We start from the raw sequence: 23,042 nt of genomic DNA on the forward strand, positions 1-23,042 counted from the left end.
CAGACTAAGTCAAAAATGACATTTTATCGAGACATTTGCGGCAGCAATGCAATAGGCAGCAATGTCGCGCTGCATTACTGTAGCAGTAACGCTGGTGCAGTCCGAATACAAACGGTAGGTACATTAACGTCGACTTTGTAACCGTAGGTCGAGGGTTCAAACCCCGGCTCGTAGGTACCAAAGAGTTGGAACTTATGCACGAAATATTATTGAATAATCATTTACTATTGGATGCAGATTAATGAAAACGCCACGAGAAAAGCTGGCTTTCCTCTTTGGATAGGATCTCAAAAGCTGGTGCCTGCGCCAAAAGTGCGTTCTCGGGCAAGCTTCATTTTTGACTTGAATTATTGACACTCCGACTTTGTTTGTTTCTCAAGCTCGATAACATTTAAGGGACCTTCTGATTATCAGTCCGCCGGACGATATCAGCCTATCAGTTGTTCGAAACTGTCACCTTTACCTGACAGGCTGATATCGTCCGGCGATCTGGTAATCTGTGGGCCCCTTTATACCTAGATTCCTCAAAATTGTCGTTGTTTCAACTCACCTCGGTCTCCCCTACTCTTACTCGGCTAGCTTGTGCAATGGCACTCACTAAAGTGCGTGAACTCGCAAACGTAATTGCTATCTACAGCGTGCACTGGCGAGCAAATTAATTAGGTCAGCTTGTACGCTTTAATTTGACGGCTAAGTTATTAACCGTGTTTTTTGCGTTTTTAACCCCCGACGTAAATAAAAAAGGTGTTATAAGATTTATTATGTGTATCTATGTGTGCGTTTGTATGTCTGCCTGTGGCACAGTAGCCGTCGAACGGATTTGCAGTAGAGAGTTACGGCTCGATTCGGGAAATGAATTAGAGTTTCACTAGATATGAAATAGTAAAGATATGTGACGTTCCACGGCAAAAGGTACCTTATGGCGGCTGGCGCTTACGTCGCATAGCGCCGCAATAATATTGGAGCGGCGTTAATAATAGCATAATTGCCGACCGCCAATAGGTACCTTTACCCGTGGGACGTCACATATCTTTACTATATCGTATCTAGTTAATGTATAATTCATTTCCCGAATCGCGCCGGTAGTCAAAAGTTTGTAATTGCAGACGCAACTGAAATAAGGGGTCGGTCGCGCTCTCATACTAAATTTGTACGGGAGTGCTTATATGTGACCACGATTGTCTTGTGTGCTCCGTCTACTAAGTTGAGGTGATCTATGGCTATTACATACCATTCTCAGCTTATGTTGGCAGGAAGTGGTTACCAATTAAAACGGAACTCTAGTAGATAATCTACTTTACGTCCAAAACGACTTAGAATTCTAGAAGCGGGAAGCCGGGAGCGCGAATTTGGCGCGTTTCCACGTTTCCGAAGTCGATTCACTTAGCCATTCCCTTGCTCAAGCATACAGAACTCTATTGCCTAGGTAATAAGATTCGATTGCGACTGTTTAGTAAGAACGCTACAAATATTCTGGTTAAACGTAAATGGATACATTTACCGGGATTCGAACCTAAGCTTCGTAGTAGTAGGGTCATTACCCACTAGGCTAGGTAGGAATAAGTTGTTTTCTAACTAAGAAGCTAAGAGCTAACCCTAGAAAATAGTAGTTTTAGTGGGAACTGGAGTATTTTGAGTCTAAAATTGACGAACTCTACTCGTTTTAAAAATTCAACCATTTTGTAGGTTTAAATACTAATACCTACTTAGCGAAAAAGACAATACCTAAGCGTTATTATGGTGTACCCAAAAAGAAAGAACAAAAAAAGAAGACCGACTTCAAAAAGGGTAAAATAAAATAATATTTGATTCTACGACTTCTAAATTTGACTATGTTATATGTTAGAAGTGATGCAAATGCAACTATATTACGATTGAAAATGATTTAAATTTTATCCAACTGAATAAGTACAGTCAAAAAATTAAATTTCCGTACCATTTCGCACCTTGTCACAGTGATAATCAATATGAAAGTCGCTGGGGCCCTCATACTATTCTCACTGTGACAAGGTACGAAATGGTAGGTACTGAAATTAAATGCCTTGATCGTACTATAGGTGGGACCATCGGCCTTACGATGTTAAATAAAAGACATAAAGTATATAGGTACATTAACCTGGTAACATTGTAAACATATGTGAAGATAAAAGCATTGTTTTGCTCTTGTGATGATTAAATCCTATCTGAAAGCTACAAAATATCAAATTCCTTAAACAAGGGTTTATGACCTTAATTAGATGAAAAGCTTATTTACATTATTTGCTAAGCTAATTTGAGCTTTACTGTCACGTATGTAGGAGGAAAGTTGTTTAATGGAAAGAACAAACAAACATAACTTAATGTTTAAGTATTATCTTTGTAATTTGATAGGAGACAATAGGTTAGGGAGGTTATTTAAAGGTACCATCGCCCACATTGTTAACTGACAGGTTTTAAACCTTATTACTAAAGGCATAAGCTCCAGCGATGGACAGTTAAGAGCGTTGCTGTTGGAGAAACATGATTTCACGATATGTTAGTCAGATTTTACTTAATACCTAATAACCTTCTTCTTCTTCTTCTTCAGCGTGTGTTCGCCCACCGTGGGCATACGCCTCTCCAATCTCTCTCCATTTTGAGCGGTTGTTGGTCTCCCTTATCCAGACAGGTCCTGCAGTCTCCTTTATGTCATCGGACCAACGGGCGGGTGGTCTGCCTACACTTCTTCTGCCTAGCCGGGGTCTCCACTCCGAAACGCATGCTCCTAATTACCTAATTACCTACCGTGCACGTATTTTTCATGTTATTTTCACCTTAATTGGGTATTTATCTTATGAAGGCTAAAGGTATGTCTATTTATAACCTCAGTACGCCTACGCCATAACAAAGTATTACAAGTAACAGGGTAATTTAAGAGAATTACAGTTACCGTTTGAATTCTAACTATAGTCACAGAATAAATAATAGTTCTAGGTACAGAAGACTCACTCTCTAACAAAACGCGTCTGTTACGATCAGGACAGATATGGCCGCTAGGTGGCGACAGCGCCACGCGCGATATGGCTAGCCACCAAAATTGGTGTGGAACGGATGTACTTTTAGCTACCTGTAGCAAAGCGACGAAATCGCGGAGTGAGCCACGCCTGCTGTAGTCTGTAACTTTAGGTAAGTATTTAAATAAAAGTAAACAAATAATGTGTAAATTTTCGGGTAGTTATAACATTTATTGGTTAACCGACCAAATACAAAACCGCCTGGACCAGTCACTGAACGACCTGACTTTAACCTACATTATTTTGATCATGTAATGTTTTCATCTACCCTCAACTGGCTTAAGGAACCATTTGAGGGTAGATTTTGTTTACTTTTATTTGAATACCTAAAGATACAGAGTATACACCCAGCATTACTTCTACAGTACTGCAGCGTGACAATACTGTCGACTGCTATACTGCCGCAAATGTAAAATCGATTTTCGATGATTTCGAATGATTTTCGATATTTTCGACAGCAATGCAGTCGGCAGTAATCCGCGCTGCAAAACTGCAGCAGTACGAGTAACACTAGTGTAGTCTGAAACTGACAGACATGAAATAAACAGATTACGAACAATTTTCAAACTTGTCCGTTATTTTGCCAACCTTATTTTCGCCACTGAGCACTTAGTCAGATGAATTTGTTCGTAACGGCACGAAAACAACCAGGGGCCCAGTTCCGGATGTTGGTATTCTAATTTGTGACATACCTAGTGATATAGAGAAATAACTTTTACGTCACCCTAGGCCCCTAAGTGGGATTTTCTTCCCACGGGACGGGAAGAAAATCTCACTTCCTGGCCAAGGCAAGACGTAAAACTTTATACAAATCACGGGCGGTAAATGTAAAAGCCCCAGATCGCATAATAATATTTATTCACAAATACCTGCGATCTGGAGCATTTACGAATTTACCTAATGTAATGTACTATTACAGTACATATGGTGCTACTTTACCGCCCTAAGGCGGGATTATGGACAATACGTGCCTATGTCAAAAATGCCATAGGTATGTACTGTGCCTACAAGCTGGAAAACTGTTTTGGGTACTACGTCGGTGGACAGTGTGGACGAACCATTAGCGAATGACGTAGTGAGTGTTGTGTGCAACCCATCATTTGACAATAATACCATAAATGAGGGTAGTTTCTCGCCCCCCCTGCCGCCACCGGCGCCTGCGCCGAGTCACCGGGCGCGGAGAGCTGCGGTCCGCAGTCTGCGCCGGTCCGTCACCGTAAACGCAAGCTCCTGATGACACTCCTCGGTACGGAGTGAAACATGTCGAGCATTTTTCGACTTAAAATACGTGAGTGACCCGTTTTTAATATATTTAATATGTACTGTAAAACGTTGTACAATACACGTGTGAAAAGGTAATTCGCGAATTTCCTATTTTTCGCGCTTGTATCTTAATGTACTATTTCACCACACCCGCTCCTGACCGAATTTTTAGTAATCTTATGCATTTTTTTTCCGAGAACAATATTTTCTGCTCTAATACAAGTTGAACCCACGATTTTTCACACACATACGAGTATTAATGTTGAATAATTTAACGGTTTAGACTCACTTGTTATTGTTGTTGTACGTGTTGTTGTTGTTAGTATGTCTCACAACAGTTTAAATTCGATCACATATTAATGGTTAACTCATTTCTTTAACCTGCTGTTCTTTAATAGTAATCCTTGGTCTAGATTGAGTACAATAGGTACTAAACATTCTACAGTACGTAAATTTAACAAACCTGGTCACCAAATTTCACGAGAATCGGTTGAGAAATGCTACTTGTAAAGGAGAATATCCGGACATGCGAAATAATTTTAATCGGAGATCATCTTTTCGCTCGGTCAATAAAAATGTGGAGTCGACATTAAGATAATTTATGTGCTATTATTTGCGAGGCGCCACGGCAACGGTATTACGAGTCATTAACGAAAAATGCCGAGTGCAATCACGACCAGTTCCCGAGAAATTATCTAGTACCTACAGTAATGAGTCGGAAATGTTATGACGTTACTGGATAAACGGTATGCTTCATTAGTGTGGATATTATGATCTGAGGGATTATGAGCATTTGACGACCTCCTAGTCCTAGTTTGAAGAGCCAGTGGCCTAACGGTAAGAGCATGCGACTTGCAATCCGGAGGTCGCGGGATCAAACCCCGGCTCGTAAAGTTACGAAATATAAAGTGAAACGATCTTTTTCAAGCTTGTTCGAGAGATCGGCTCACTTTATATTTTGTCAACCTATCCAATGAGATTTTCGGGACTTATGTACGAAATATAATTTGATATTTACCAGTCACTTTTCGGTGAAGGAAAACATCATGAGGAAACCGGACTAATCCTAGTAAGGCCTAGTTTTCCCTCCGGGTTCTCAGAAAGTATCATCATCATTTATTTGGAAAGTCAGATGGCAGTCGCTTTCGTAAGAACAAGTGTGTACGTAAATTCTTGGGATCAGTTGTCAAGCGGACCCCAGGTTCCCATGAGCTGGGGCAAAATGCCGGGATGACGCGAGGAAGATGATTTATTTATTGATCAAATAAGTAACACAGCATTACAGTATAAAACCAAGGCACTGTGAAACTACAAAGTAAAAGACAAAGAAAAACAATACGATGATGATGATGATTTGACGGCCTCGTAGTCTAGTGGCAGTGACCTTAATTCTAGTGAAGATCCCGAAATTTCGTTCGAATCCTGGTGGCATTTATTTGTGTGTTTATTGTGAGGGGGCAGGTGGAAGGAGCCTCACTTGGCGAGATGAAATGAAAACCTCCAAGAAATGAGCGCACTCCCATCTTAAATGCCAGCAACGCACTTACAACTTCTGACGTTGCGGGTGTCCATGGGCGACGGATTTTTTTACCATCAGGCGATTTGTCTGCTAGTTTGCTTCCTATATCATAAAAAGAGTGCAAAACGGTATTTTTCCATAAACCTCTGTGATTAAAACCTTTTATGCAAACAAGCTGTTATTATCCACAAGAGTGACAACTTTAATTTTAAAATCTGTTTTAAAGTACTCGTTTACACACTCGTGCGAAAAACGTGACGTGACAAGGCAAATAGCGCAAACTTTTTTTAGCGTTTACACATTCGCGCTCGTCATCCTCCTCGCACGAGTAGCCGCATTATTATCCCATTTACGTTACCATCTAGCCGATCATCAGAATTTTTCCAAGAAACGAATTCTAGCCTGTTTTTGTTCAATATGAAATGAAATGAAATCACTTTATTGCCAAAACATGATAGGTTGATGGTAGAAAAAACAATAGGAATTAAGAGCGCTATTACATTTCGGCGTTGAGCGAGTTTAGGTATTTTACGCGCTGCGGCAGGCCGTGCGAGCTCAGTATGCCGATCCCTTCTACCACACTCGCACTACAATGATGGATTAAACATTCTTGATCCTTCGCGAAGCATATTGAAATCAACCATAACACCACTAACTGTACTTAACTTTTAAAGTTCTAAAACTGTTATTTGGTAAGTACGAAAATACTAAATCAATCAATCAATCAATCAAAGCATTTATTTTCAGGCTACTAAGGCCCATAGATACATACCTTACAAACTAACATATATATATACAATAATAAAAAACTTAAATACTAAAAAATCATTTGCATTTTTTGCATAAATGCAGTGCAAATGTACATAGGGACTGTTCATAAATTACGTCATCTATTTTTGACGATTTTTGACCCCCCCCCCCCCCCCCTCAAATCATCCAAAAATCAAGCTTCGGATGAATCTGTTTCCTCCTACGTCATGTTACCATCATCCGATGTCCAGACCCCCCCCCCCCCACTCCTCCCATTTGAAATGACGTAATTTATGAATAGCCCCATACTCGTACTTATGAAGGTATATTACTCGAAAGAAATTATAGGTACCTACTCGCTTATCTACATGTTTCGTCATTGCATTTGGTACCTATAGGTTGTAAAGTTTGTATCAACGAGGGTTTAAAAACGAACTGGTACTGAGGATCTGATGATGATTAAGGTGGTCACGGATACCAATCAACCATGTAGTAACATGATTAGGCTCGTTTGATTCGTCTCAACAAGATCTTTGACACTGAAGATACACAGGGTCTGATGATGGAGCTGGAAGGTGGCCACGGGTACCAGTCTATCATGTAACTAAACAACTTCGTGTTTGGGCTCGTTTGATTCGTCTCAACAAGATCTTTGACACAAGACAGTACTCAGGGTCTGATGATGGAGCTAGAAGGTACCATTACCAATCAACCATGCAACTAAACCACATCGTGTTTAGGATCGTTTGATTCGTCTCAACAAGATCTTTGACACTAGGTGATACTCAGAGTCTGATGATGGAGCTGGAAGGTGGTCACCGGTACCAATCAACCATGCAACTAAACAACTTCGTGTTTGGGCTCGTTTGATTCGTCTCAACAAGATCTTTGACACAAAACAGTACTCAGGGTCTGATGATGGAGCTAGAAGGTACCATTACCAATCAACCATGCAACTAAACCACATCGTGTTTAGGATCGTTTGATTCGTCTCAACAAGATCTTTGACACTAGGTGATACTCAGAGTCTGATGATGGAGCTGGAAGGTGGTCACCGGTACCAATCAACCATGCAACTAAACCACTTCGTGTTTAGGCTCGTTTTATTCGTTTCAACAAGATCTTTGACACAAGATAGTACTCAGGGTCTGATGTTGGAGCCGGAAGGTGGTCACCGGTACCAATCAACCATGCAACTAAACCACTTCGTGTTTAGGCACGTTTTATTCATCTCAACAAGATCTTTGACACAAGGTAGTACTCAGGGTCTGATGATGGAGCGCGAAGGTGGCGACGGGTACCTGTCTATCATCATCAGCTCCATCATCAGACCCTGAGTAGTATCTTGTGTCAAACATCTTATTGCGACGAATCAAACGAGCCCAAACACGAAGTGGTTCAGTTACATGGTAGACTGGTACCCGTGGCCACAGTCCAGCTCCATCATCAGACCCTGAGTACTAACTTGTGTCAAAGATCTTGTTGCGACGAATCGAACGAAGCCAAACACGAAGTGGTTCAGTTACATGGTAGACTGGTACCCGTGGCCACCTTCCAGCTCCATCATCAGATCCTGAGTACTATCTTGTGTCCAAGGTCTTGTTGAGACGAATCAAACGAGCCTAAACACGAAGTGGTTTAGTTGCATGGTTGATTGGTACCGGTGACCACCTTCCGGCTCCAACATCAGACCCTGAGTACTATCTTGTGTCAAAGATCTTATAGAAACGAATAAAACGAGCCTAAACACGAAGTGGTTTAGTGGCATGGTTGATTGGTACCGGTGACCACCTGCCGGCTCCATCATCAGACCCTGAGTACTATCTTGTGTCAAAGATCTTGTTGAGACGAATCAAACGAGCCCAAACACGAAGTGGTTTAGTTGCATGGTTGATTGGTACCGGTGACCACCTTCCGGCTCCATCATCAGACCCTGAGTACTATCTTAAGTCAAAGATCTTGTTGAGACGAATAAAACGAGCCTAAACACGAAGTGGTTTAGTTGCATTGTTGATTGGTACTGGTGACCACCTTCCGGCTCCATCATCAAACCCTGAGTACTATCTTAAGTCAAAGATCTTGTTGAGCCGAATCAAACGAGCCCAAACACGAAGTGGTTTAGTTGCATGGTTGATTGGTACCGGTGACCACCTTCCGGCTCCATCATCAGACCCTGAGTACTATCTTGTGTCAAAGATCTTGTTGAGATGAATAAAACGAGCCTAAACACGAAGTGGTTTAGTTGCATGGTTGATTGGTACCGGTGACCACCTTCCAGCTCCATCATCAGACCCTGAGTACTATCTTGAGTCAAATAAATACATATAGAATGTAATGAATGAATGTGTGTGAATGTATGTTCGTTTCAAATATTTTTAATCCTATCCGGTAGTTTATTAAACTGTACCATTATAAATTATAATACTATAAAAACAGTGCTAGGATCAAAGTCTCTCGTTGCGGTTTACACGCACACAGTATAGCGTTTTACACGGCGCCCGCCGCACACAATGATAAAAAACCTCGTCGTCGCCGTTGAAAATGTGCGGAGCCGACCGACACACGTCCTGCCTCTACAAGCTCTGCCTCGGCACTGAGCTGGCGCAGCGCGCGTCATCGGTAATATAGAGTAGTTTTCAAAAAATTGCCAAAAAATTATAGTAGAATTTTATAAACACTAATGTATACCAACAGTATAAGCAAACGTTGCAGATTGCTTGAGTATGAAAATGACTTCGATATTAAGTAGATTTTCGTAGGAATTGACACTTGTTTCGGAGAGAAAATCGAGTTCGTTTTACTTTGATTTTCTCTTTCTCAAAGGTATGTAGGAAAAATATAGTTTGATATGCCTAAAGTACAGGGTATTAGTAATACAAAATAGCCAGGTTTAGCAGAGAAAAATTCTCAACATTTCCAAATAAGAGCTCGCCATTCAGTGCTTCACGGGGTTTTTCGGAAACGACCATCAGAAAAAAAATCATTACTAATTTAATAAGTCCTTTTTCTAATATTTACAACGATATTTATAAAGATAAGAAGACGCTTTTACTGGAACAAGTACTCATTGTTTCTAATAATGAGCGCAAAGTCCTGAATTTCGTCGACTAGTATCATCAATTTTGCATTATTTCGACTTTTCTTGTAAGAGCGCTCTTAAGTATGTACTAACTTATTGTCTACTCTATATAATCCGTTTACATTTAGCAAGACATATTGGTGAGCTGCTGTGGAATGAACTGTCGCCTGCGGTATTTCCGGATATAGATACGTCTATCCGGAAATACCGTAGGCGACAATTCATTCCTATTCAAGAAAAAAGCGTACTCTCATCAGACCGGCAACACATTAACAACCCCTCTGGAGTTGTCCATGGGTGACAATAGTTGCTTACCATCAGGTGATTCTAGTGCTCGTTCGCCTTGGCGTCCGACACAAGTACACGCCAGTTGTCTCGATCCTGCGCAATCTTCCGCCAGTCCTTTGCCTTATAAATAAAAAAAAAACCGGACAAGTGCGAGTCGGACTCGCCCACCGAGGGTTCCGTACTTTTTAGTAAGTATTTGTTGCTATAGCGGCAACAGAAATACATCATCTGTGAAAATTTCAACTGCCTAGCTATCACGGTTCATGAGATATAGCCTGCTGACAGACGGACAGACGGACGGACGGACGGACGGACAGACAGCGGAGTCTTAGTAATAGGGTCCCGTTTTTACCCTTTGGGTACGGAACCCTAAAAAACTTGTATGCCAGTTCGGGCGCCGCCTAAATGAGCCCATATTATGCCAGAATTTGGTTCGTATCCACCTCACCGATTAATTACGCGACTGCCCAAGATTTTTTCCAAGCGACTGACCGCTGTTTTTTGTTCAATATCGCTAAGCACTTCAATCCAGCTGGCCCTTGGGGAATGATGTGTTTCCATTAACGTGCGGCCACATTTCGCTGCCTTTGTGTCCCGGGTGAAAATAACCCATTGGACCTAAGAGGTCTTGATAAATAGCCATTTCAAAGGGGATTTAAGACTTTAATAAGCTTAATAGCCGACTGGTCATAAAACCTTCGTCCTTCTCGGAAATTATACGCCATCTTGAAATTCGTAATTCAAATATTTAACCGTTAAGTAACGAAGGTAATCAAGTTTCGTATAACAGCCACTATATAATCATAGGGTCTACCGCGAAGCACGTTCGACGTGTTGCCTCTTTGTCGCATTTGTAAATTCGTACGTAAGTGTGACAGGGAGGCAACACGTCGAACGTGGTTCGCGGCAGGCCTTCAGCGCTCTAGAGAATTTACGCTTTGATGTGTTTGTAACGTCACACTTATAAAGAGCGAAAAAGAAGCGCTGGTGGCCTAGCGGTAAGAACGTGCGTCTTTTAATCCGGAGGTCGCGGGTTCAAACACCGGCTCGTACAAAAGAGTTTTTCGGAACTTATGTACGAAATCTAATTTGATATTTACCAGTTGCTTTTAGGTGAAGGAAAACATCGTGAGGAAACCGGACTAATCCCAACCAGATCGTCGGACCATCTTGTTATGGGTTTTTTCCTGCTGCGTTTTCCGGTTCGCGGTCGCCACTCAAGAACCTTTCTGCCCCATCGGGCTCCAGTGCTAGTAGGCTCTTAAGCGATATGTAGCTTGGCATATTAGATGCTGATGATACAGGTGTATATTTAATATGCCAAGCTACATATCGCTTGAGCGATTCTATCTAACATAATATGTAAAGTAAACAGACTTCTCCCTATATAACCATCTCAAACGTTGTCGTCAATAGTTCGATATTACAATAACGTATATTATCTATGTGCTGTATCTATATTCTGTTCATTTGCTTTGTATATTCAATAATATATTATTACGTCTTTCCACGTACTGGCACGTCTCATTCCATCCAAAAAAAGGCGGACATAATGCCAATGGCAGAATGACACTCTCCGGCAGCTATTTTTGTCATAAGCGTCTTCCGAGATCCGATATCGGAAAGGCGCTTCCGATAAATTTAGTTATGTCGGTGCCCCCCGTCAGTTGTCGGACCTATAATATTTGTTTGTGTGCGTATGTGTGCCATAATTTTTATTGTAGTGTGCGTGACCGCTAAAGACGGCGACCGGGCGCGCCCCCGCGCGTTATTGACTACGGCGATGTAGGATCCTACATCCGATATCGGATCGGACAACGTGCAAATGCTCTTACGAGGCTAACATCCTGATGCAGCTTAATATACCCTAACTTCACCTTAATGCTTTATTAATAATCCTAAGTTATCTGTTCGTCTAATTGCACCCATTTGGGTGCATTTGGGGTTGGGTGGGGGTTTACATTATGCCGTTATTGCATTATTAAGCAACAAACAACTTAACAACTATTACATCCAATGTCGACCCTCATATAATATTACGATAATAACAGACATAAATTGATATCACTTTTGCCATTATTAATATGTGACCCGCAAGTTTGAACAACAATATAACAACTGTTTTAGTTCTTAATTATATCTGTCACGTCTGAAAGATTGGTAGGAAATTGCCTAGACATGGGTATGCCTCGGGAGAAGTATTAAACTTCTCGGATACTTATCGAGCTAATATAGACGTTATCCGATAGACATAGGCTCGGTAATATGAAGTATATTTCGTTGGATGTTGGAAAACAATCTTCGACTACATCCTAGGTACTCACAAACGCTTTTAGATTAGTATGACAGAAACACGTTACGTTGTTACGATATAGGTACATTTGTTTGTTAACGCTTCACTTCAGACATTTTTACATAGGTACTAGTGATCATATACTTATTTATTAATATACTCGCATATAAATAAATAACTAAACATTAAGTTACAATGAAAGTTTTAGCTTTCTAAAATTAATTTAACTAATTTTTTTGCCCAGCGAGCTAAATTATAATCCGCGTTGGCCGAATATAACAAAGTTATCAAGACTTGCGAATCAGAACTTCCTTGAATTAAGACAAATCGCTGGAGATTTAAAGGGTTCTAACATTTTGCACTTTTGCTTAAAGGACGATGTTACACCGTGTTAGCTTGTTTTCTTCGTAATTTCTAAGTCAATTTACCGGAACCTTTGTTTATTTTTATGAACTTGTGTATGCAAAGGTGAAATTACTGCAGCGGCGCGGCGTTGAAGTCGCTGCTGTGCCTATCTGTCAATATCCTGGATAAAGTAAGTTTTTGGCAAAAATTTCATTTTTGGTACAAGTTTTTATCGCTGACTGTACTTTTCTTACGACAGACAACTAATACTCATCGAGACAATTCTAAAAACCCCTAACATAATTAGGTTGCGTTGTTTCATCACAGAGTTCCTATGGCCACCTCCTGTCTCCATCATCAGATTAGTTCGACAGTACCATATTATTGTATTGTCACCAGAACTACATACAGCTGCCAATTTTCATGACGCTACGATCCTTGGAAGATGGTTAAATTAGTTACCTTAGATTCCATTACATTAGTTAGTTACATACAGGTCGAGAGTTCCTATGGTCACCTCCTGTGTCCATCATCAGATCAGTTCGACAGTACCATATTATTGTATTGTCATCAGAACTACATACAGCTACCAATTTTCATGACGCTACGATTCTTGGAAGATGGTTAAATTAGTTACCTTAGATTCCATTACATAGTTAGTTACCTACATACAGGTCGACCTAATAAAAGCTTGTTAATGAGTAACGTTAGGCGCCTCATTACTGCAATATGACGTACGGTATACAATATGAAGGAAATTGACAGATACATATATAATATCGCCAATCAAATTAGATTTTTTCGAAGAATTAATTCCAGCATGCTGGATATCGTTTTAAGGCGATATGATTCGACTCATCAACGAATCTGAGGGGGTGAGGTGCGCGGCAAACCGTGAAGCCCCGCCCGCGCGTCCCGCGACCCGCTCGCCGAGCTCGTGAGCACGCGCCGCGCACGGTAAACATAGCAGACGGGTCACAGTATAATGATCTTACGATGGCAGTATTTTAACTAGACCGGGAAATGGTCACGTTTTAGTGTTTTTATTGTATATGTACGTATGTATTTTTTGCATTACGTATTTCTGATCATTTCATGTAGAATTATTATTTTTATATAGACATGTGTACTTATTATTGATCAGTAAGAACGTTTTAATTTCATGGCAGCGTTTTCGAGTTAAAGTACCTAAAGGAAAGTAACAATTTTAAAGGAGACGGTCAATTAAGGGTTCTATTTTAAAGGTTATTAACCTTAATAAATTATAAAGGTTATTAACCTTAATCAATAATTTTACTTTACAGATTCCTTTAACTCAATAACGCTGCCGTGGAATTAAAACGTTGTTACTGATCAGTAGTACTTATTTATAAGCTCTAAAAACAAAAAAAAGTTTCAAAGTAAATTTCTGATAACTTTTTGTCAGTGCAAGCCTTATGGTTTCGTCTTGGCAACATTTTACATGAAAATGTTTTTGGTGGGTCTCATTATCACAATTTCCAATACTTTTGTTGCCTAACTTAATAAATTATTGTTTACAATACCTATCGACTTTATACCTACTTTAATGATCACACAATTTTAACGAAACAATGTTTTCAAGAAAATAATTCAATTAAGTGCGAGTCAAACTCGCGCACCGATGGTACCTACATTTTATTAAGTACATTAATAATAATATATAATTTTTTTTTGATTAAGTTGTAACTGACTCATCATCATCATCTCAGCCATAAGACGTCCACTGCTGAACATAGGCCTTCCCCTTGGACCTCCATTACGGTCGGAAGCGGCCCGCATCCAGCGTCTTCCGACGGCCTTAACAAGGTCGTCTGTCTATCTTGTGGGTGGACGTCCTACGCTGTGCTTGCTAGTCCGTGGTCTCCACTCGAGCACTTTTCGACCCCATCGGCCATCTTCTCTGCGCGCAATGTGGCCTGCCCATATATATATATATATATATATATATATATATATATATATATATATCAATCCCCATACTGTATCAATCCAAATAAATCATTTCTGATTTTCAAAGGAGTCAATGAGCACGAAGGAATATAATCATTTTGCAGATCGGACGTAGGTATATCAGTAAAGGTGAAATACTGTAAATATATCATACTTTGTAGTGAATAGAAAATAAGGTTTAAACGTTGTAGTGAATAGAAATGTGATTTAACGTTGTAGTGAATAAAAATATGAGTTGACGTTGTAGCGAATAAAAATGGGATTTAAAGCTAGGTAGAATGTAAGGCAGGAAAAGTGATGTTTTTAATTGATTTCGCTAATTAATGGAAATAGTGTCACGGGTAGGATCTGCCGTAAAACATTGGACTATTGGAGTACAAGGGTCCTCTTGTTGAATCAACCTGGTTATTGGGAGCCTAGTGGGATGTTGAGAAAAGATAAGGCCAAATAAATAACATGCAGTTTAATTATGTATACTAATTTGATACATGGCACACCGCCTAAGCGGGCGCTAGGGACAATGTGATATAACTGTGCAAGCCATCAGCGGCTGCAGGCCGACGCTATGGTAATTCTTAACCTACGATCGCGAGACGGGCGAAACGCGAAGTATTGGCCAAAACCTAAAACGAAAGTCTAGTGCACTCACGGATACCGGGTGTAGCTTTCATCCTGGAACTTAGCGTAGCAGGTAGAACATTGTAGGCCGGCGGCAGGCGTTCATCGAGCCCCAGCTGTGACAAGCTAAGGCGAGAACAACCCGCGGCGCTCGGAGTTTCACGGGAAGGACCCGCGCGAAGACACCTTGGAATCGTCGGACGGCAGCATAGCCATCCGACACACGGCCTGCAGATCAGGGCCGCGTCCTACGGCGTGGAAGCAGCGTCAACATGACGCTCAGCACAATCGGGGGCGCGCAACGACGCGCCAGGAGACACGACCACCAGCCGTGCTCATGTCCATCGGCGACACGGGACGCACTGGGTTAATTACGCGCACAATTCACGCACAGCGATATACGCACATTACAAATCGGTCTCCCGCCAGCCGGACCAAGCGGCGGAAGGAGACGAGGCAATTCCTTTTAATCTTTAACCAGGAGCCAACTACATGCTAGCGTATTCCCATCCCAAGTGTAAGTGACAGTTCCAAATCTCCACCTACCGGTCACGTCGCGTTTCGATTCACATCAACACATTAAACGTCAAGCCAACTTAAACCTTTTCCAAATCAAATGATTCTCGGAAAATATTACTGTTCATTAATACTTGTAGTATTTTAAGTGGTTAATAATAATTACCAATAATTACATTTTTATTGTAGTTTCCTTTGGAATATATCCCCTGCTTATGCCGTAACTAAACGCGTGATTTTACAGCTGTCATTGGGCCTTGTCACTTAGAACTACCTAACGAAAGTCTTTTTTATGTTTCTAAATAGTTTCATAAATGATTCTAAAATACTAATTAAATCAGGATGTGATCGATATAAACAGTTACAGTTAATTGCAAGGATCATTTTCGTGTGCATAAAGTCTAGTTCTGTGCAGCACTTTTCATGCAAATTGGACGACAAGCTTCGCCAAAGTGGCATGGTTGTTTGGGCTTGATTCTTCCTAACAAGCTAGCCATGCGGCTGGATATGCTAATCCACCTGCAGCTAGGAAGGTACGTTACAGTTTTACATAAGTGTCATACTCTGGTGTATGCAGTAGCGTGCACAGAGATTTGGGACTGGGTAGGCAAAATTATATCAGAAAACCGGGCAAGTGCGAGTCGGACTCGCGCACGAAGGGTTCCGTACCATAATGCAAAAAAAGGCAAAAAAAAAACGGTCACCCATCCAAGTACTGACACCGCCCTACGTTGCTTAACTTCGGTCAAAAATCACGTTTGTTGTATGGGAGCCCCACTTAAATCTTTATTTTATTCTGTTTTTAGTGTTTGTTGTTATAGCGGCAACAGAAATACATCTGTGAAAATTTCAACTGTCTAGCTATCACGGTTCGTGAGATACAGCCTGATGACAGACGGACGGATGGAAGGACAGCAGAGTCTTAGTAATAGAGTCCCGTTTTACCCTTTGGGTACGGAACCTTAAAAAATGAGAGCTACTAACTCACCAAAAAAATTGCGTGATGGTTTTCATTTTGTTGTCAAGTCTTTTTAATTACTTCTTTTTTTGGCTAAACGAAAGCTTCGAAAACGCATCATTTTTAATAGTTTGCACACACACACACCCACACCCACAACTTTCACAGATAAAATTATCCATTTTTTCACTAATCGCACTTTATAATTTCCGGCAACTGTTAACTGTTATCTCATAAACTCACCAAAACAAACAAACAATGGCGACCGAATAAAAAATGTAAATAAACTTAACCAAATACTGTAAACGAATAAAAAAATAGTCTCGTTTTTGCACTAAATTACCATAGCAAATGCTATTTTTTAAAATAGTCACGTAAACATCGGAACTATTCGGAAACTTTCGGGCGTCATTCGTTTATGTTTGGTACGAAAGACACTGCCTATTGCGTCTAAATGTGTGCGTTACTTGTATAATTGTGTGCTCGTACTTATAGGAAGGCCCACTACACTGTAACCGCGTAACGACGACTCACGGGGAGGCACACATAGAAAGATTTAGACGGAAATGTTTTCTGTCTTTGCCGTGCAAGGCACGTAGCGGCGCTAGTGCCGCGTGGTGTAAACTTCGTCGCGTAGAATTATTATAGATGATGACTTGATGACAAAGCTTAACCGGTAGATGGAGCGCTTATTAATTTTTAGAATGTTTTAAGTTATATCGATTACTGATAGTACGATCAGGTATAAATTAAATTAAGTAGTTTAAGAGGATAGACATCGGAATTATAGTAGGGTAGGCAGTGCCTTTTTGCCTTTATGAAGTGCACGCCACTGGGTGTATGTTATTCTGTCGAAAATGCGACACTAATGTTGTACAGGTTATGTTGTATGAGAAAGTATATGTTTGCTATAGGAAATTATGTAGCATCGCTACAACTTACATACTCACAATTATATTATCTAGGAATATAATATTATTTACCTACATTGAAATTGGTTGCTGGCCTAGTGAAAATACTGAAATATTTTAACTGTTGATGTAGGAAAGCTAGGCGCTTTCAAGCACCTCGTAAATAGGGCTTGCAAATATTCGAAACTTTCAGGTATTCGAATATTCGACTTTTTCTGACGACATATTCGAATATTCGAATAATTATTCGAATATTATAAAAAATAAGAAAAAGAACGAGAAATCGGTTTATTATCCTTTTTTTCCAAAGGTTTTTTCACATATTGCTAAAACTAATGATATTTTGCAGAAATCCACTTAATTGACTGGTTGATGGATTTTATCATCATACTATGAGATGCCCACATTTATAAAAACAAGTAAAACGCCAAAATAAGACGTATTCAATATTTCTAGATAAAACTTTTATAAATGCGCCGTTGAGTGAAATAATATAACTTTAATCATCTAAACCAAACCTAGGTATGTAAGAAATTTTTTTTAGTAGGTAATTATTTTCTGATTTAAATTAACTTGTAGTCACTCAGAGGCCTTAATTAATGGTCGGCTTAATTATATAATATTGGAATATTTAAGGGAAAAAGTTAGTTGAGTACTGGATTATTTGTCAGCTAAAGGTGCATAGTTAGATTACCTAGTTGGGCACTTGGGCAGGTTTGGTATGATCAAATTTGAGAATTGCGATAAGTGCGGGCAAGGTTTAGTCTTAATAAACAGAATGACCCTTTAACTTAAAACTTATGCACCGTAAAAATAACATACTTTTTGATTTCGTTTTCTTTCAAATTGAGTTAGGTTTCACTGTATTCACGAAGCCTATCGAGAGGAATACAGTAAAAATATTATTTCCTTCGTATTTGGGTACCTACCATTACTCATTCACTGTAAATACCCGGAAAACACACAGAAACTGTAACTGCAGCGGATTAAATAGATTTTTTTAGTAATAAAAAATATTCGAATATTCGAAACCTGAGCGGCCGAATATTCGAATATCAAAACAGGCCGAATATTCGACAAATTCGAATATTCGAATTGCAAGCCCTACTCGTAAAGTATTAGATGCTTCTGTTATCAGAAAGTGTGTTTTTATAGCACTTAGTGACTTTTTCTTACGTTTCATATGCTTTGTTTCCCATTGTTTGTAAATGGTAAAATCACGTGACCGCGCGGAACACACTGACGCAGGTCCGTCCTCTACAAGCGCTGCCGCGCGACTAAAGAGGGCGTAAGTGCGTTCGCGAGTGATGGCGCTTGCGGATTTAGTAGGTATTGAAACAGAAATTATTTTAATGATGTTACCGAGACAAAGTGATCCAAATCATCTAGATTATCTTATTACCTATACATTTATGTAAAAAAGAAGTCAAAAAAGTTTGTATTGTAGCTCTGAGATTGATTTATTGTTAAAAAAAGGCGTAACTTTGGATTTTTTTTCTATCGAGCAAAGTTTATCTAATCATGTTTTTGAGATCCAAAACATATCTGCCAGATCCTTAAGTATAAGATATATTTTTTTCACAATTTTAAAACATTGTTTCTTATATTTCCGATGGATTCAAAAAACTGGTTCGCTTAGCTCCTACGGGAAAAGCACGCCTTAATACCTTCATTTGATCCTAAATGCATGTAATTTGAGATCAGAAAGGCAAGTACTTTAATATGAATTCGTAGTAAAGGATTCTAAAAACTGGCCGCCACTTTTAATTTCTTTCTTTTTTGGTATAGGTACGTAATCATGTTAAAAATCCGAAAACGGCTTTTTATCAATGTCTGATATACCAAACCTTGCTGGTAGTACCGTTGTAATTGATGGTGGGTTCCTTCTTCTTCAAGTGGCTTGGTTAATCCAGGGAAAAATGTACCTATCTCCTAAGGCGCCCAAAATGTATGCACAGTGCACACCTCCTGGGATGGAGCGAACTCGGATTACACGACAGGATCAAACGAAAGTATTTAAACGTGTTTTATTTCCAGAGTGCTGGGAATTATTTCCTCAAAACGCTAATTCTGGATCTGATACGATTGGCCATATCCCCCTAAGGCCTAGCCATACAAATGAAAAATCAAAAATGTGCCATTGAAATTTGAACCTATAGTGTAGTTAATAGAGTTGATTTTGCGTTGTTAGAAAATTTAACGAAACAAAACAAAAGCGACCGGGTTCGAATTAAATAGGATTTAAATTAATCGAACTGAAGAGGTAGTATAGGCCTTGGCCCTTAGCAGGCTACAGTAATGCAGCTGCAGTTAACATCCGAATGTCACCTTAAGACGGTTGGACCAGTTTGGAAATTATTATTTTTGTTTGAAAGAGTTAGGTAGATCAACCAACCAACCAACCAACCAACTGTCATAACAGTTGGTCCCGTTATTATCAGGTCAGCATCTAATCTAAATTATCTATCTCTCATCTAAAAAAAACCAGAGAACACCACCCTGAATGATTTAGGTTTTTTTTAAAGTAGGTGTAGTAGGTAGTGGAGCAAATGCACGGTCTCGAAGAACATCATTCGGTGAAGTAGAAGTGCTGATACTGCTGATGATGAAAACCATAAAATTTTAAACTCTTAAGTCAGTAAGTTGTTTAATTATTTTAGAATTTTGGCTTGACTACAAAGTCCAAGGCAGTATGAAAACTTATTTATAGAAATTACTAGAATTTGGTTAGATTCAAGCGGGTAAGATAAGGCTTCTTTCAACTTTCCTGTTTTAAGTTTTAAACGCAAATGGATTTGTTGTGTATCATACATTTTGCATTCATGAAACGTTATGAGTTGAGCAGAGATATCTCTTTTGCAAGATAGCTTTCCTAGAGAGAATAATGCTAATTTAGTAGTCTTTTATGCCAAAATAAAATCGTTAAGAGAGTCAACAGTATAAGTACAAGGCATTATTAGTAAGCGTAAAAACTGAGTTGACGGTAAAGCGGGGCGTCAGTGGAGCGGGGCGTGCGGCGTTCAAAATAAACACATGCAAACGTATGCGAGCGGCCTCATTGCACGCTGCTTTGACGCTGCCCGCCAACGCTTCGCTGGACGCTCGCCACTGAGGCCGTACAGTCTGGCTACTATAAAACTCTAATTATTTTAGCTAAAGAGAGGTAGAGTTAGACCAAGAAAAGTCTGCGGCGATTTTGATAGCCCACGCAGTGCATGTGTCATTTTAAACGTCAAACGTGTATATCGGATATATATCAAAATCAAAACATCTGAACACGCAGTCTAGAGGCGCGTTCAGATACTTGTGAGCACCTTGGCCGCTCCGATAAATCTGATGGCGACTGTACACTAAGTGTTTTATATATGGCGAAAACTCGTGTCGGTGTAAGGAAAAGTCAACTCCCTTAAACAAAGATACTACAAAAGTGTATTACTTGGTCCATTTTTCTTCCAAACAAAAGTAAAAGTGTTTAGCCACGGTTTTTAGAACTTCTTATTTAAAAGGTTCATATTTTCTTAGGACGGACACGGAGGGTTTAACGTCCACTGAGGAGTGATTTTTACTCACTGTAGTTTAAAAATTCGGTAGAATTTCTGGAAATATCTGTTATTTTGAATGTGGATGTGACTTTTAGGGTAGTACAAATGCAAAAACTAACACATTAAGCGAAATATGTACATAGGGGCTATTCATATATTACGTCATTTCAAATTAGGGGGGGGGGGGTCTGGAAATCGGATGATGGTAGCATGACGTAGGAGGAAACGGGGTCATTCGAGGCATGATTTTTTGGATATTTTAGGGGGGGGGGGGTCAAAAATCGATGACGTAATTTATGGACAGCCCCATAGGTTTAAAAAAAGCATTTATTACTGTTTTAGCTCACCTAATGAAAACCAAATATTGCAAAACGAAAAATATATAAAAAAAACGAAAATCAACCCCTAAGGCTGAAATGGAGGCTTAAAGTTTATATGAAAGAAGAATGAACACAACAAATTAGCACCAAAAAGGGGCAAAAACGCATGGGCAAGTGTTTGTGGTGAATTTTGGCCGAAGGGTGTCAAGTTCCGGCGGTTCCGCGGCCGGCTCCCTGACACTGCGGGGTTGCGTAATACCTACATCGCAACCATGATGTGTTTTGCAGTTTTTATGGGCCACTAGTTGCCTGAAATAAAGTCTTTAATTTCATTTCATTATGTTTTAATACACAGATTAACAGTGCTTATAACCCGTCTCCCCATTACGGTTATGGAGCGGTGTCGGGTGCTGAAGAGCTCTTAAAAATACAATTCCATTTTAGCGGCAGGTTCGTGTTCCACAGGTAAAGTGAGATTACAGAGGCGTCATTTATTTTCTCCTGTTTTGAAACTCAAAGGTATTTACATTTAATGAGGTATTTTCAACATAGCAGTATAGTTCCTACTCGTACTATTACATTTGTACAAATAGGGTAAGCCGCCAGTAACTGGCCACTTTTAGTAACTGGCCGCCCTAAACTATTAAACATGAATTCTATTCACCTATAAACAGAATTAATAAGGTTTCTATAACTTGGATAGCTTTCAATAACTGGCCACCTTGTACTAAAATGAATTCTGTTTATATAATTCATTTTTTGTTTAGCGCGGCCAGTGACTAAAAGTGGCCAGTTACTGGCGAATTACCCTATTTGATCAGAAGCCCAATTTAGTTTTAACTTAAGAGCCAACGGGAGTGGTCATTTCTCCATACAAACGTACTCCTCGTTTTCCTCCGTGGTTTTTGAAGCTAGAGCAATGATTTTTTCAACACAGATTAATATTGTCAATATCTGTGTCGGACCGTTTTGCTTTTTTTGATATTTTTGTTTTTTAAGGCGCTAGAGCCCTTCAAAAATGGCCAAAATGGCCTAATTGACTATGCCGCAATGAGAGGCGTGGCATTCAAAACTGATATCAATTAGCCAAAAAAGCAAAACGGTCCGACACAGATAATTTCATAATCATTTAGATTTCCTAATTTGGTTACGATTGGTTAAGTTTTGGAGGAGGAAACAGAGGAGTACGAAACCTCGATTTTTGAGATTTTTACGCAGGATTTTTCGCCTTGTCCTTATCGCACTACTTTTAGGTGCCGCTTCCGTTAGCGAGACGGATATATTTACCTAAAATATTTAAAACTCAGCTCCTGTTTGGTCTTAATATGGTTTTCATATTATTTTTCATATTTTGATACGATCTTTAGAGCGGTTTCACATTATCCGTTCCGATATCGGATATATCGGATAGAAGTAAAATGTGTTTTTTTCATGAACGTACAGTGTAAAATGATCGCCATACGATGAATAAAAAAATCACACAATCTTACTTATATGGTGCTATGGTTTTAAGAAGTCTAATAAGTTGGATGTCATATAATATTTGCAGGTAAGTCATACGTTCTGCCCAAACTTGATAATGGAAAAGATTTATTCCAACACTATTAAATAAATATAAAACATTAAATTAGCTTAAA

General features: G+C 39.6%; 1 protein-coding gene across 1 annotated transcript in view; it reads right to left on the reverse strand.

The window, feature by feature from the left end:
- LOC134799154 (nephrin-like) overlaps window positions 1–23,042 on the reverse strand; it is a 226,851-nt gene that overhangs the window by 183,407 nt on the left and 20,402 nt on the right. The window lies entirely within an intron of this gene.

This window comes from Cydia splendana, chromosome 18 (genome assembly GCF_910591565.1).
Source record: "Cydia splendana chromosome 18, ilCydSple1.2, whole genome shotgun sequence".
Taxonomy (NCBI): Eukaryota; Metazoa; Arthropoda; class Insecta; order Lepidoptera; family Tortricidae; genus Cydia; species Cydia splendana.